The following is an 11,616-nucleotide window of genomic DNA, read 5'->3' as shown; positions in this document are numbered from 1 at the left end:
TGAGGACTGCTCTCTATATCCTATTCCATTGGTCTCTTTGTCTGTTTTGTGTTAATACCATGCTGTTTCTATTACTATAGCCTTGAAGTATAATTTGAAGTCAAGTGTTGTGTTGCATTCAGCATGCTTCTTATTGCTCATAATTGCTTTGGCTATTCTGGGTCTATTGTTCTTCCCATATGAATTTTAGGACTGTTTTGTCTAGGAAGACATTGATATTTCCATAGGAATCACATCAAAACTGTAGATCACTTTTGGTGGTTTGGCCATTTTAATATTAATTCTGTCTCTGCAGGAACACTGGACGTCTTGCCAGCTTCTGAGATATTCATTCCTTTCTTTCTTTAGGGTACTATAATTTTCATTATATTAGTCCTTTACCTCCTTTGTGATATTTATTCCTTAATAATTTTTTGAGGCTATTGTGAATGGAATTGTTTTTGTGACTTCATTTTCAGTGGGTTCATGGTTGGTGTGTAGAAAAGCTACAGATTTTTAAAATTGAATTTGTTTTGTGTAATTACCTAGTTTATTGCCTTCTGGTAAAGCAGCAAATAGGAACTAAGACAGACTCTGAACAGCCAAAGCAATCTTGAGACAGAACAAAGCTAGAAGCACCACACTTCCTGATTTTAAAACATATTACAAGCCAGGCATGGTGGCACCTGCTTTTAATCCCAGCATTTGACAGTTTGAAACCAGAGGATTGCAGTATAGCCTCAGCTGCTACTTAGTGAGGCTCTTTGCAACTCAGTGAGATTCTCTTACAAAATAAAGAATACAAAATAGGTCAGGGCTATAGCTTAGAGGTAGAATCCCCTTGAGTTCCAGTACCAGACACACACACACAAAATATTCTAAAGCGATTTTTTAAATCACAGTCTTGAAATAATAAGAAACATGCAGGCCAACAACCCAGAAAAGATAGCCAGGATTCTTGCAGTCATGCACAGTGTACTGATCTTTTACAAGGTAGCCAAGACCATGTAATGGGTAGGAAACAGTTGCTTCAACAAGAGGTGCTGAGGATAATGGAAACCCAGATGTGGAAGAGTGAAATTAGACCCTTGTGCCATGGCCTGCACTATCAATGCCCAGCTGAATTGGCTATTTTTTATGTATTTGGTGGCGGATCCTGGAGCTCTAACCTGGGGCACTCTAATATAATGTACCTTAGTGGATGTACCAGTGTTGGGGCCCTCTCGGCTAGACCGGGATGGGGCAGTGGCTCAAGATGGCACCTAGGCATGTTGCCAAGTCACAAGGCTCACGAGGCTGACAGTGCCCTGAGCCTGTGCAGTGAGCCCTATCAGGTGCCCTATGGATGATCAGTGATGCAGCGCCTTGTGCTACCACCAGCCTGCCTAAGCTTGGAGTTGGTGGAGTGATGAGGGTGGGGTTATGATGTTGATATATATTTGCTTGCTGTGCACATTGAAGGAGAAGCATTAAAGAGGAAGTAGCATCATCAGCAGAGTCGGTGTTCGTGTGTTTCTTCCCTAGGCTCTGCTTGTCAGAGCCTTAGGGTCACAACAAGTGGTGCCGAAACCCAGAAACACCATGGGGTAAGTTTGGGACAAGTGGTGACCCGTACTGGGAACTCTGGGGAATATACAGGGAATGTCATGGGGTAAGTTCGCAGGTAAGTGACGAAGGGACAGTGCTGTGTAGGTTCGCAGGATTTAGTGATGAAGTAGATAGCTTGCGGATTGTGATGAAGCAAGGCATATCATGGGGTCTAGGGTTACTACTATGAAAGTCAAAGAGGCTCTCTTTAAGATTCTTTTTAAGGAAGGAGTGAAAGAAATAGGCATCTTAAAGCAGGCATAATGATGGTAAATCAAAGAGTGGACCTATTACAAGAACAGGTCGACATCTTAGGACAGATGGCCATGGTACCATGTATTCAAAAATTGTCTGGATTATGCATAACCTCTGTGCAGTATCAGAATTTTTCCCGTGCAGGCAATCTATCCTGACAGATAGGCAGAATGCTTCTGGGAAATTGGAGCCATAAATTTGAACAGACTATGACCGAACCTCGAGCGTCCATTGTCGCGATCAAATCTACCCGCGTGGAGATTGCCTCAGTACAACAATGGATGGACCTGATATAGGGGATAGTGGGCTTCTTAAGAGATTGGGGTGGCGTGGCATTCTGGGCATTTTTTCCTGGTGGTAGTATGCTGTGTCCTGGTTGGATATATCAGGCGTATTCGACAACAAACTGTGCAACAACAGCACATGCTGGTGCAAGCTCTGGCTGCCCTTGAAGCTGGCTCATCTCCTCACATATGGCTCAATATGCTGGATCGGTAGTCAAAGACGGGTACGATCGTCCCTGGGATCATATCAACCTAAGACAGGGGAGTAATCATGCTATTGCTTTCCCAATGATGGGTAAGAATGATTCTTGAGGTTGGACAACCTAAGACAGGCATGGTCCCAAGCCTTAATTTTAATTAAACAGAAAGGGGGAGATGTTGGGGCCCTCTCAGCTAGACCTGGATAGGGCAGTGGCTCAAGATGGCACCTAGGCATGTTGCCAAGTCACGAGGCTCACGAGGCTGGCAGTGCCCTGAGCCTGCCCAGTGAGCCCTATCAGGTGCCCTACAGATGATCAGTGATGCAGCGCCTCATGCTACCACCAGCCCGCCTAAGCATGGGGTTGGTGGAGTGATGAGGGAGGGGTTATGATGCTGATGTATATTTGCTTGCTGTGCACATTGAAGGAGAAGCATTAAAGAGGAAGTAGTATCATCAGCAGAGTCGGCGTTCGTGTGTTTCTTCCCTAGGCTCTGCTGGTCAGAGCCTTAGGGTCGTGACATACCAGTAAGGTACATCCCCACTATTTTAATTTTTTAGAAAACATCTTGCTAATTTACCCAGGCTGGCCCCCAAATGCCTGAGCCTTAGCTTCCCACATGGCTGGGATTAAGAGAATATTCTACTGCACTTGACTCAAAATGGATTCCCTACATCTAAGCAACCTAACACCACAGCTCAGCCTCACCCAACTAAAGAGGGCCCCAACACTAACATCAGCCTATAGCTGATAGCCAGAGCCTAGAGCTAGGAAACCACTGAATCCAAAGTCTGTTTGATACTGATAGGGTGACTAAGTGTAGAGCATTGGTTGTCCCTCTCATTATATGGGGCTGAGTGGAGCTGAGATGTGCATCCAGGGTCCAGCATCAGGGGGGATCCTACACCATATCACTAACCAGGCAAAAATAATAACTCAAAATTTCAAATGTGGCTTCCCATGACTACACACCACTTTGACAGCACTATAAAGTAGACTGTTAAGTAGAACCACTGTAAGTCAGGACCCAACAGTTCACCACTGCCCAGTGCTTAGCTCTGCCCACTGCTCAGATCCCAACAAATACTGAGCTCCATCCCAACCGCTCAACTCTGCCAATTGCTCAGTCCCGCCCAGTGCTCAGCTCTTACCTCTGTCAGCTCTGTGACAGATGCTCCTCCTACCTGTAGCTGCCATTGGCTCCTCCCACTCTGCACAGCCCAAACTGCTCCTCCTACCAGTTGGGGCCATTCACCTGCTTGACCACGCCCCCTCAGCCCTGTGGCAACCACTCCTCCTCTTGGTGCCAATAAACCACCTCTGCTCAGAACCCCTCTGCTCTCCCAACAGGTCAGTCTCTCATTGGCCCTGCTCTCCCCCTGGTTCTTTCTAATGGCCCCTCTGGGCTCTGCCTCGCCTCTAGCTCCACCCACTGGCTCCTCATACAATGGAGGACTACTTGCCTGTTAGACTATCTCCACTTAGCCCCTCCCACTCATCATCACCCCAGCCGCTTAGCCCCACCCCAACGGTTTCACTCAGTTCTGCACTTCACTTTTCCAATTGGTTTCCTCACTTGGCTTAGCCCCTCCCTATGGAGACCTCAAGCCCATGGGTTCCGCCCTGCCCACCAGCTCCTCTTACCAGTTGCCTCCACCTGGTCTTCTTGACCCGCCCCTCCATATCCCTGCAGGCTTCAACTACCAGCTATTGCCTCGCATGCTGATAGGCCCCACCCTCCAGCTATGCCCCTCCTATTGGGCCCTCCCACCCATCACTTTGGCTCTGTTTGGGCCCAGGGCCCACCATAGATTGTCCGCGCTCATATGTCTCCACTCTTCCCCTCTGGTATTTGTTCTCTGTTTCAGCCCAACTTCTGCTCCCCAGACAGTTGCTCCGCCCTTTTCTTTGGATCCACTTGGCTCCTTGCAGACTCTGAGGCACCCTTTAGCAGATTCTCTTCAGGTAGAAGTACCAAGGGCCTGGCCCTCTGCCTTTGTCTAGCTGTACGCGCTCCAGCCTGTCTGTAAGCCAGCCTTTCCCTGTTAATCAATAACTATCTGTGCCCACCTTGACTCCAGCCCCAACATTCCCAAATAAGGCTGCATGGTGTCTGACCATGCCCTCTCCACACTGAGTCTAAAGATGGCCTTTTAAATGTCGTGAGTGTAACAGATTATTTCCACAAGCCTCAGCCTTAAACTCAACTAGGGAGACAGGGCTGCTGCTGGGTACTTGGGCTGCAAATTGGGACTGACTTGGTTACTTTATATTTATTTATTTTTGGTGGTACTGGGAATAGAGCCCTCATCTACTTTTTATTTTGAAACAGATTCTCATTAAAATGCTGAGGCCTGCCTTAAACTTGCAGCTGTCCTGTCTCAAATTTCCAAGTACTGGGATTACAAGCATGCACCTCTGTGCCCAGCTTAGCTACCTTAAATAAGAAGAATTTGTTGAAAGAACAATGGAGAAGACACAAAGGAATTCTGAAGAAAAAAATCAAGGGTTAGCTGGGGCATATCATTTGGCCTTGAGGCTCAAACTCCTTATAAAGTCATCCTGGTGTTGCGGATGAAATGTGTATGGTGTGTGTGTGTGTGTGTGTGTGTGTGTGTGTGTGTGTGTGTGTGTGTGTGTGTCTGTTTGTGTGTGTGTCTGTGTGTGTGTCTGTGTGTGTGGAGAAGTAATTCCACCACCACCACCACACAGACAAACAGAAAACCCATGGATTTCTGTCCTAAGCTAAGAATAAATATTCATCACTTAGACAGCTGCTGAAGATTTAAAGAAGTTTATTAAAAAGATAGAAATATAGGTTATAGTTACAGCCCTGTGCCAGGGATGGGCACAGGGGGGGAATCCAAATGGAAAATAACACAGAACCCCAGTATTCTCAGTTTTTATCCTGACTACTTCTGTGGCAAGTCCTTTGATCTATAGACTAGCCGATATCTCTACCCCCATCCTGTTTTTGCTATCTCTCTAGCAGAATTTGGGGAAGGAGGGGGAACAGTCCTGGCTCCAAACACAGGCCTCTACCTTTTGTTTAATCCCCCTTGATGTGCAAAATTGTTTCTTTTAGGAATGTAAAGAAACTTCCTTTCCTGGCTCCAGCCTTCCTCCTTTATCTTTCTTTTTTTTTTAATGTAAATTACAAGTCACTCCTTTCTGCCAGTACTGGCTTTTTCTTTTAGTATACAGGAGATATATTTTCAAAATTGGAAATCTTTCCCAATACTAATACATTAATACATTTTGAAACCTCTTTCCCATACTTGTACACTGGGTCACTGCCCTCTATCTTCTGTGGGAGATGGTTAGGCTGAGAAGGGAGGATTGGAGTTCAAGGTTAGCCTAATCAATTTAGCAAACCCTGTTTCAAAAAAAAAAAAAAAAAAAAAAGGACTGAGTGTGTAGCTCTGAGGCAAAATGGCCCTGAGTTCATCCCCATTGTACCTGTTTATTCCAAGGGTCTTCCAAATGGATATTTTCTGAAAGAGATATTGTCTTTAGCCAAGGATGGTAATGCATGCCTATAATCCCAGTACTTGGGTTGCCAAGATAGGAGGCTAGCAGATTTGAGACCAGCCTCAGCATCTTATTAATGCCTTCTGCAACTTCATGAGACTCCATTTCAAAATAAAAAAATAAGATAGGTTTGGGTTCTAAAGTATAAGAGGGAAGCAGAGGCACTGATTAGAGACAGTGCAGTTATGTGTAATCTCAAAGAGCAAGGCAGAGTCACTGTGATCTCAGGGTTTTCAACTTTCTCTATGTATTTTCAAGGTTTAAGTTTTAATTGCCTTTACATTCCCACTATTTCAACAAATATTCTCACTTTTCAACAAATAGTGTTGGAAAAGCTGGATTTCCATTCTTACTATGAGTAAAGATTAGGACAAAGGACAAGGAAGGAGATCTATATGATGAAAATTTTAAAACACTAAAGAAAGAAATTAAAGACCTTAGAAGATAGAAAGCCTGTCGCGACCCTAAGGCTCTGACCAGCAGAGCCTAGGGAAGAAACACACGAACACCAACTTGCTGATGAAGCTACTTCCTCTTTCTTCCCCACAGCAGTTTTCTTATATACCATACCAAGCCTGTTCCCAAAATATCCACCAATCCCATTCTTCCCATGTCCATCCCATGCTCCCAAGAATGTACCTCAGGCACACTGGCCTAACCACAAGGCATTACATTACAGTCCATGCATGAGGCGCATGATACTGACAACAGCACTTGCGCCAGCCAAGACCAACAGCGCATGCGCCAGGCAAGACCACCATCCTTGGCAGTCAGCCTGGGTGCCATCTTGGGCTAACATGTCACACCCTGGCTTCCCACAAAAGCTCTTCCATTCAACTGGGTAGGCAGAATGAATATTATCAAAATGTCCATTCTACCAAAAATGTTCTACACAGTCAATACAATCTCTGTTAAATTACTGTCATTCTTCACAGACCTAGCAAAATCAGTCTTAAACTTTATATAGAGAAAAGACCTAGAATAGCCAGAGCAATTGAATTTCCACAAAGGAACTAAAAACATATGTTGGAGAAAAGACAGCCTTTTCAACAAATGGTGTTGGGAAGAGCAAATGGTTTTTCTTTAGAAAAACTAAATAACCCCCCACCTCTAATCTTGCCCAAGAGCCAACTCCAAATGGAGCAAAGACCTAGAAATTAGACCAGAGATTTTAAAATTCTAGAGAAGGGCATAGGTCCATCTCTCTAACAAATAGTCACTGGTTGAAAATACACTAAGTATTTAAAAGATTTACCACTAAATCATTAAAATGGCAATTGAAAATTTAAAAATAGGTCTGGGTGTACTAGTATTGGGGAGAGGTTTTAAAATGTATTAATGTATCATTATTGGGAAAGATTTCCAATTTTAAAATATATCTTCTTTATTAAGAAAGTCAGGGTTAGCTAACAGGAAGAAGAGACTTGTAATTTCCATTTGTAAAGGAAGGAAGGCTGGAACAAGGAAAAAATGTGTCTTTACATTCCTAAGAACAATTTCACACATTTTGGGGGAGACAGAAATGCCTCCCCCTGGCTGGAGAGATAGCAGAAGCAGAGCTGGGGCTGGAGATAAGGGATAGCATTATCTCCAAAATCAAAGGGACCTGCTGGACTTGGGTGGGATAAAAACACTCAGTAAACTGGAGTTCTTTAGTATTTTCATTCAAATTGCCCCCCTGTTCCCCGCTCTGGCACACGGATGTAACTATCTCTATATTTCTATCTTTTTAATAAACTTCTTTAAATCTTTAGCAGCTGTCCAAGCGACGAATACTTATTCTTAGCTTAGAACAAGAATCCATGTTTTTTTTGTTTGTCTGTCTATGTGGTGGTGGTGGTGGTGGTGGGGATTACTTCTCTCCATGCACAGACCACGCACATTTCACCCTACAACATGGGGCTGTACTTCAGAAGTAGATTGTTCCTTGAGTTTCATACTCAGTACTGCAACAGACTGGCTCAATCAGGAATAATAAATCCAGCACTAAATATACCCACTGAGTCCGTTCGGGACCGAATTATCTCAGAAAGGTGGACAAAGGTTCAGTTGTAGTTCTGCAGCCTCTTATCTGCAGCAATTTTTTTTCCCTTTTATAAAATAAACTCCTTTAAGCTCCTGTTCATGGCGCTAAACGTGGAGATTCCTCTCCAGGAAAAAATCTGGATTGACAAGGACCAATGACTCTTGTGCAATTGACCACTTTATTCTAGACACAGATTTTTTATATTTCCCTATTTCCCCGTGATTCCCTAGTAGAAAAGTGCAAACACCCAAAAATACAATAGTGCGATATACATGTAAATCACCAACCCTGAACAAGACAAAAGTAAGGCCTGTGACATCACAGGTCTTTGTGATTGAAACCAGTTCATGACCCTACAGGTGGTCTTGTGCTTTAAGTCAGCCCCTTTGGCCTTGCCTTGGCCTTGCAGCTGCTGAGGCTTTTAGTGGGCAAATTCCATAAGAACAAAAGTCACACCCAAAATCACTTGAAGAATTCAGTTTTTAAGAGTTTTCTTTAACCCTTTTGGAAGTTTTATTCCCAGGGCTTAGTACAATGTCTTTCTCTATCTAGCAACCTCCTTTGAGCTGAATGGGGACAAAGTCATAGAATCCAGCTTTCATACATGTAGTTAGCATAGGGAAATCCATGTACATTTATGATGATTTAGAGGATTTCGATGAATGTCTGCTGGATTTTGTCTGCAATACCATCTTCGGTCTGAACGCTTCACCCTATTAAACACTTAAAGTATATTTTAGTAGACAGAGCCCGAAAAACAACATGAAGTTTTTATTATATGTTTTTTGTTCTGTCACAACTATTTTAACCAGGTGGTGTCGCCCTGTCTCCAGGCAGTGCTATCACTAGGTGCAAAGGTCAAGATTCCTCCTAGCCCTCAGCTCTATTGTAATGATTAGAATGAAGGTCAAAGATAGGGAGGAATTCTGCATTTGTTAATTGCTGTAGCAGGACTGCTTCCACAGTATCTGAATTCTGACTAGATTTACATCTTTGAGCAAAGCTGAGGGCGTTTAGAGGCTTAGACAAATTACTAGAAGATTTATTTTCCATGGACTCAGTTTCTCTCACAGTCCTGAGCAATTCATGTGGGAAGTTAAAAGAATCATTACCAGAGAATAATAGTTATGAAAGAATATCTAAGAGTGTGGGAGTACTTTGGCCAAAGGCAACACTCCCTTGGGGCTTCTCCTTGAGATGCCATGACAGTCCATGCATCATGTGTGGGGGCACACGCAGACATCAAGGAAAGTGGGCCGTGGCACAGTACCACAAAACAAAACAAACAAACAAAAAACACACAAAAAAAATCAGTTGTGAATTCAGGTCAACAGGTAATGATAAAAGCTGCACTATTAATCTAGATTAGAGTATTTTGTAAAATCCAACTCCATCTCACCTGGGAAGTGTTTCCATGGCTGGTATAGAATTTGACATGTTTCAAGAATGATCATCTCTATCTGGGCATGGTGGTGCTCACCTATAATTCCAGTACATGAGAGCCTGAGAGAGAAGAATCCCAGGTTTGAGAACAGCCTTAGCAACATAGTGAGATACTCAGCAACCTTGTGCAATCCTGTTTCAATAAATATTAATAAAAAGGGCTGCTGTGTATTTCAGAGGTAGAATGCTCCTGGGTTCAAACTCCAGCACTAAAAAAATAAAGTTTTTCTTTGCTTAGATCATAAATTACTTATGAATACATAGCTATTTGTAGCATTCTATCTTTTTATGAGGTACTGGGGAGTGAACCCAGGGACATTCTACCTCTGAACTATAACCACAGCCCTATTTTTATTTTTTATATTGAAAAAAAGTCTCACTAAGTTTCAGAGATTCTCACCAAATAGCTGAGGCTGGCCAAGAACCCATGATCCTCCTGTCTCAGCTTCCCAAGTACTTAAATTACAAGCTATGCCACCAAAGCAGCTTATGTAACATTCTTTATTTTCAAATTTGACCTTTTTAAATACATCTTGCCAGTTTAAGTGCACCTTGTAGAGCTGAATTTTGAGACACTGTCCAAGATATTTTTCTATGCTGTCATTTGTAATGTGTTTTGTGAGAATTGCTGTGATTAACTTTTTTTTTTCTTTTAGTTTTTTTATCGGGGATTGAACCTAGGGGCATTCTACCTGTGGGCTACACTTACAACCCTATTTTATTTTCCTTTTTAAACTTTTAAACAGGATCTTTCTAGGTTGGTGAAAGTCTTACAACTCGCTGAGGCTGACTTGGTACCTTCGATATTCCTATCTCAGTTTCCCAAGAACTGGGAAAACAAATATGCACCACCATGTCTGGCTTGAAATAAATTGTCTTAATCTCTCATAATTTTTGGTGTTATAAAAATGCTTTTCTAAAGAAGGCCAGAGTTGTTGAAATACCAAATTCTTGAGATAATGCTCTTGATATGAAGGCAAGACTCATAGAAACACAGGAAGAACAGGCTGTCAATGGAGCATGTAGCCCTGAGTAGTTGTGCCCACACCCAAAGTGCCTGAATGAAGCTCCTGAGGTACTTGTGAGTTAAAAGTGATATTTCATGAAAAGTGGAGCTGACATTCTTTTTTGCTGTTCAGATATTTACCAGGCAAGGGTGTTTATGTGTTTCTCTAGGTTATATGAACTGCTCAGATTTATTAGAAACAATTCCATGATACTACAACAAAGGAATTGGTCACTTTAGTTCTAGATATTTCAGTAAATTTAATATAAGTTAGATAGTCCTTATCACTAGTTATGGGAAATTCTGGTGTTAAGTTCTTATCTGCATCCCCATTTATGCCGACCCCCCATGACTGGGGAAATAAAGCAATTGTAGATATGTACCAGGTCTTGAGGAGTAATGTTTTATTTTATTTTATTTTTTTTTTGAAATGTAAAATTTAGCCAGATAAACAGGCCTTTGGTTATAATAATATAAGTATGCCAAGCCATGAAAATAGTATTTTTATTTTATCACAATTTTTTATTGAAAATGCCATACATTCACACAGTGCTTGGTGCTCTCCCCTGCTGCCTTTTTCCTCCCCTCACAACAATGAGTGTCCAGGCTGACCATGCTACATTCATGCCTTTAAATATATTCAGATGTAGCTCCTCTATTAGTCAATCTCCATCCTTCTTCCTCTCGTGCTCTGCCATTCTAGATTTGCTGAGGTTTCCCCTCAATTATGTGAAGTCCCTCTGGTATCCCTAATACTCCCGTATTTGAGTATATTAGAGAAAAAATATGTCTCTTCTCTTTCAGTGCTTGGCTGATCTCACTTAACATAATGTTCTCCAGGTCTTTCTATCTTCTTGTGAATAACATGATTCTGTTCGTCATTGCTGAGGAGAATTCCATTGTGCATATTTCCCATAATTTTACAATCTACTCATCTGTTGATGGAGACCTAGGTTGGTTTCATATTTTGTGCTACTATGAACATGGGTATGCATATGTTGCTGTATTCTGATTTCAAACCCTTTGTAAAGATAACCAGGAATGGTATGTCTGTATCATATGGTGGATCCATTCCCAATTTTTTAAGGCATCTCCACATGGATCTCCATAGTGGCTGAACTAGTTTTCACTCCTATCAAAAGTGTAAAAGAGTTCCTCTTTTCCCACATCCTTGCCAGCATTTGTTGTTATTTGATGTCTTTATGCTTGCCACTCCAACTGGGGTTAGATGGAATCTCAGTGTAGTTTTGATTTGCATCTCCCTGATGGCTAATGATGTTGAACATCTTTTCATGTTTCTATTGG

This window comes from Muscardinus avellanarius, assembly GCF_963383645.1.
Source record: "Muscardinus avellanarius genome assembly, chromosome: Y".
Classification (NCBI taxonomy): Eukaryota; Metazoa; Chordata; class Mammalia; order Rodentia; family Gliridae; genus Muscardinus; species Muscardinus avellanarius.
This window is presented reverse-complemented; position numbering follows the sequence as displayed.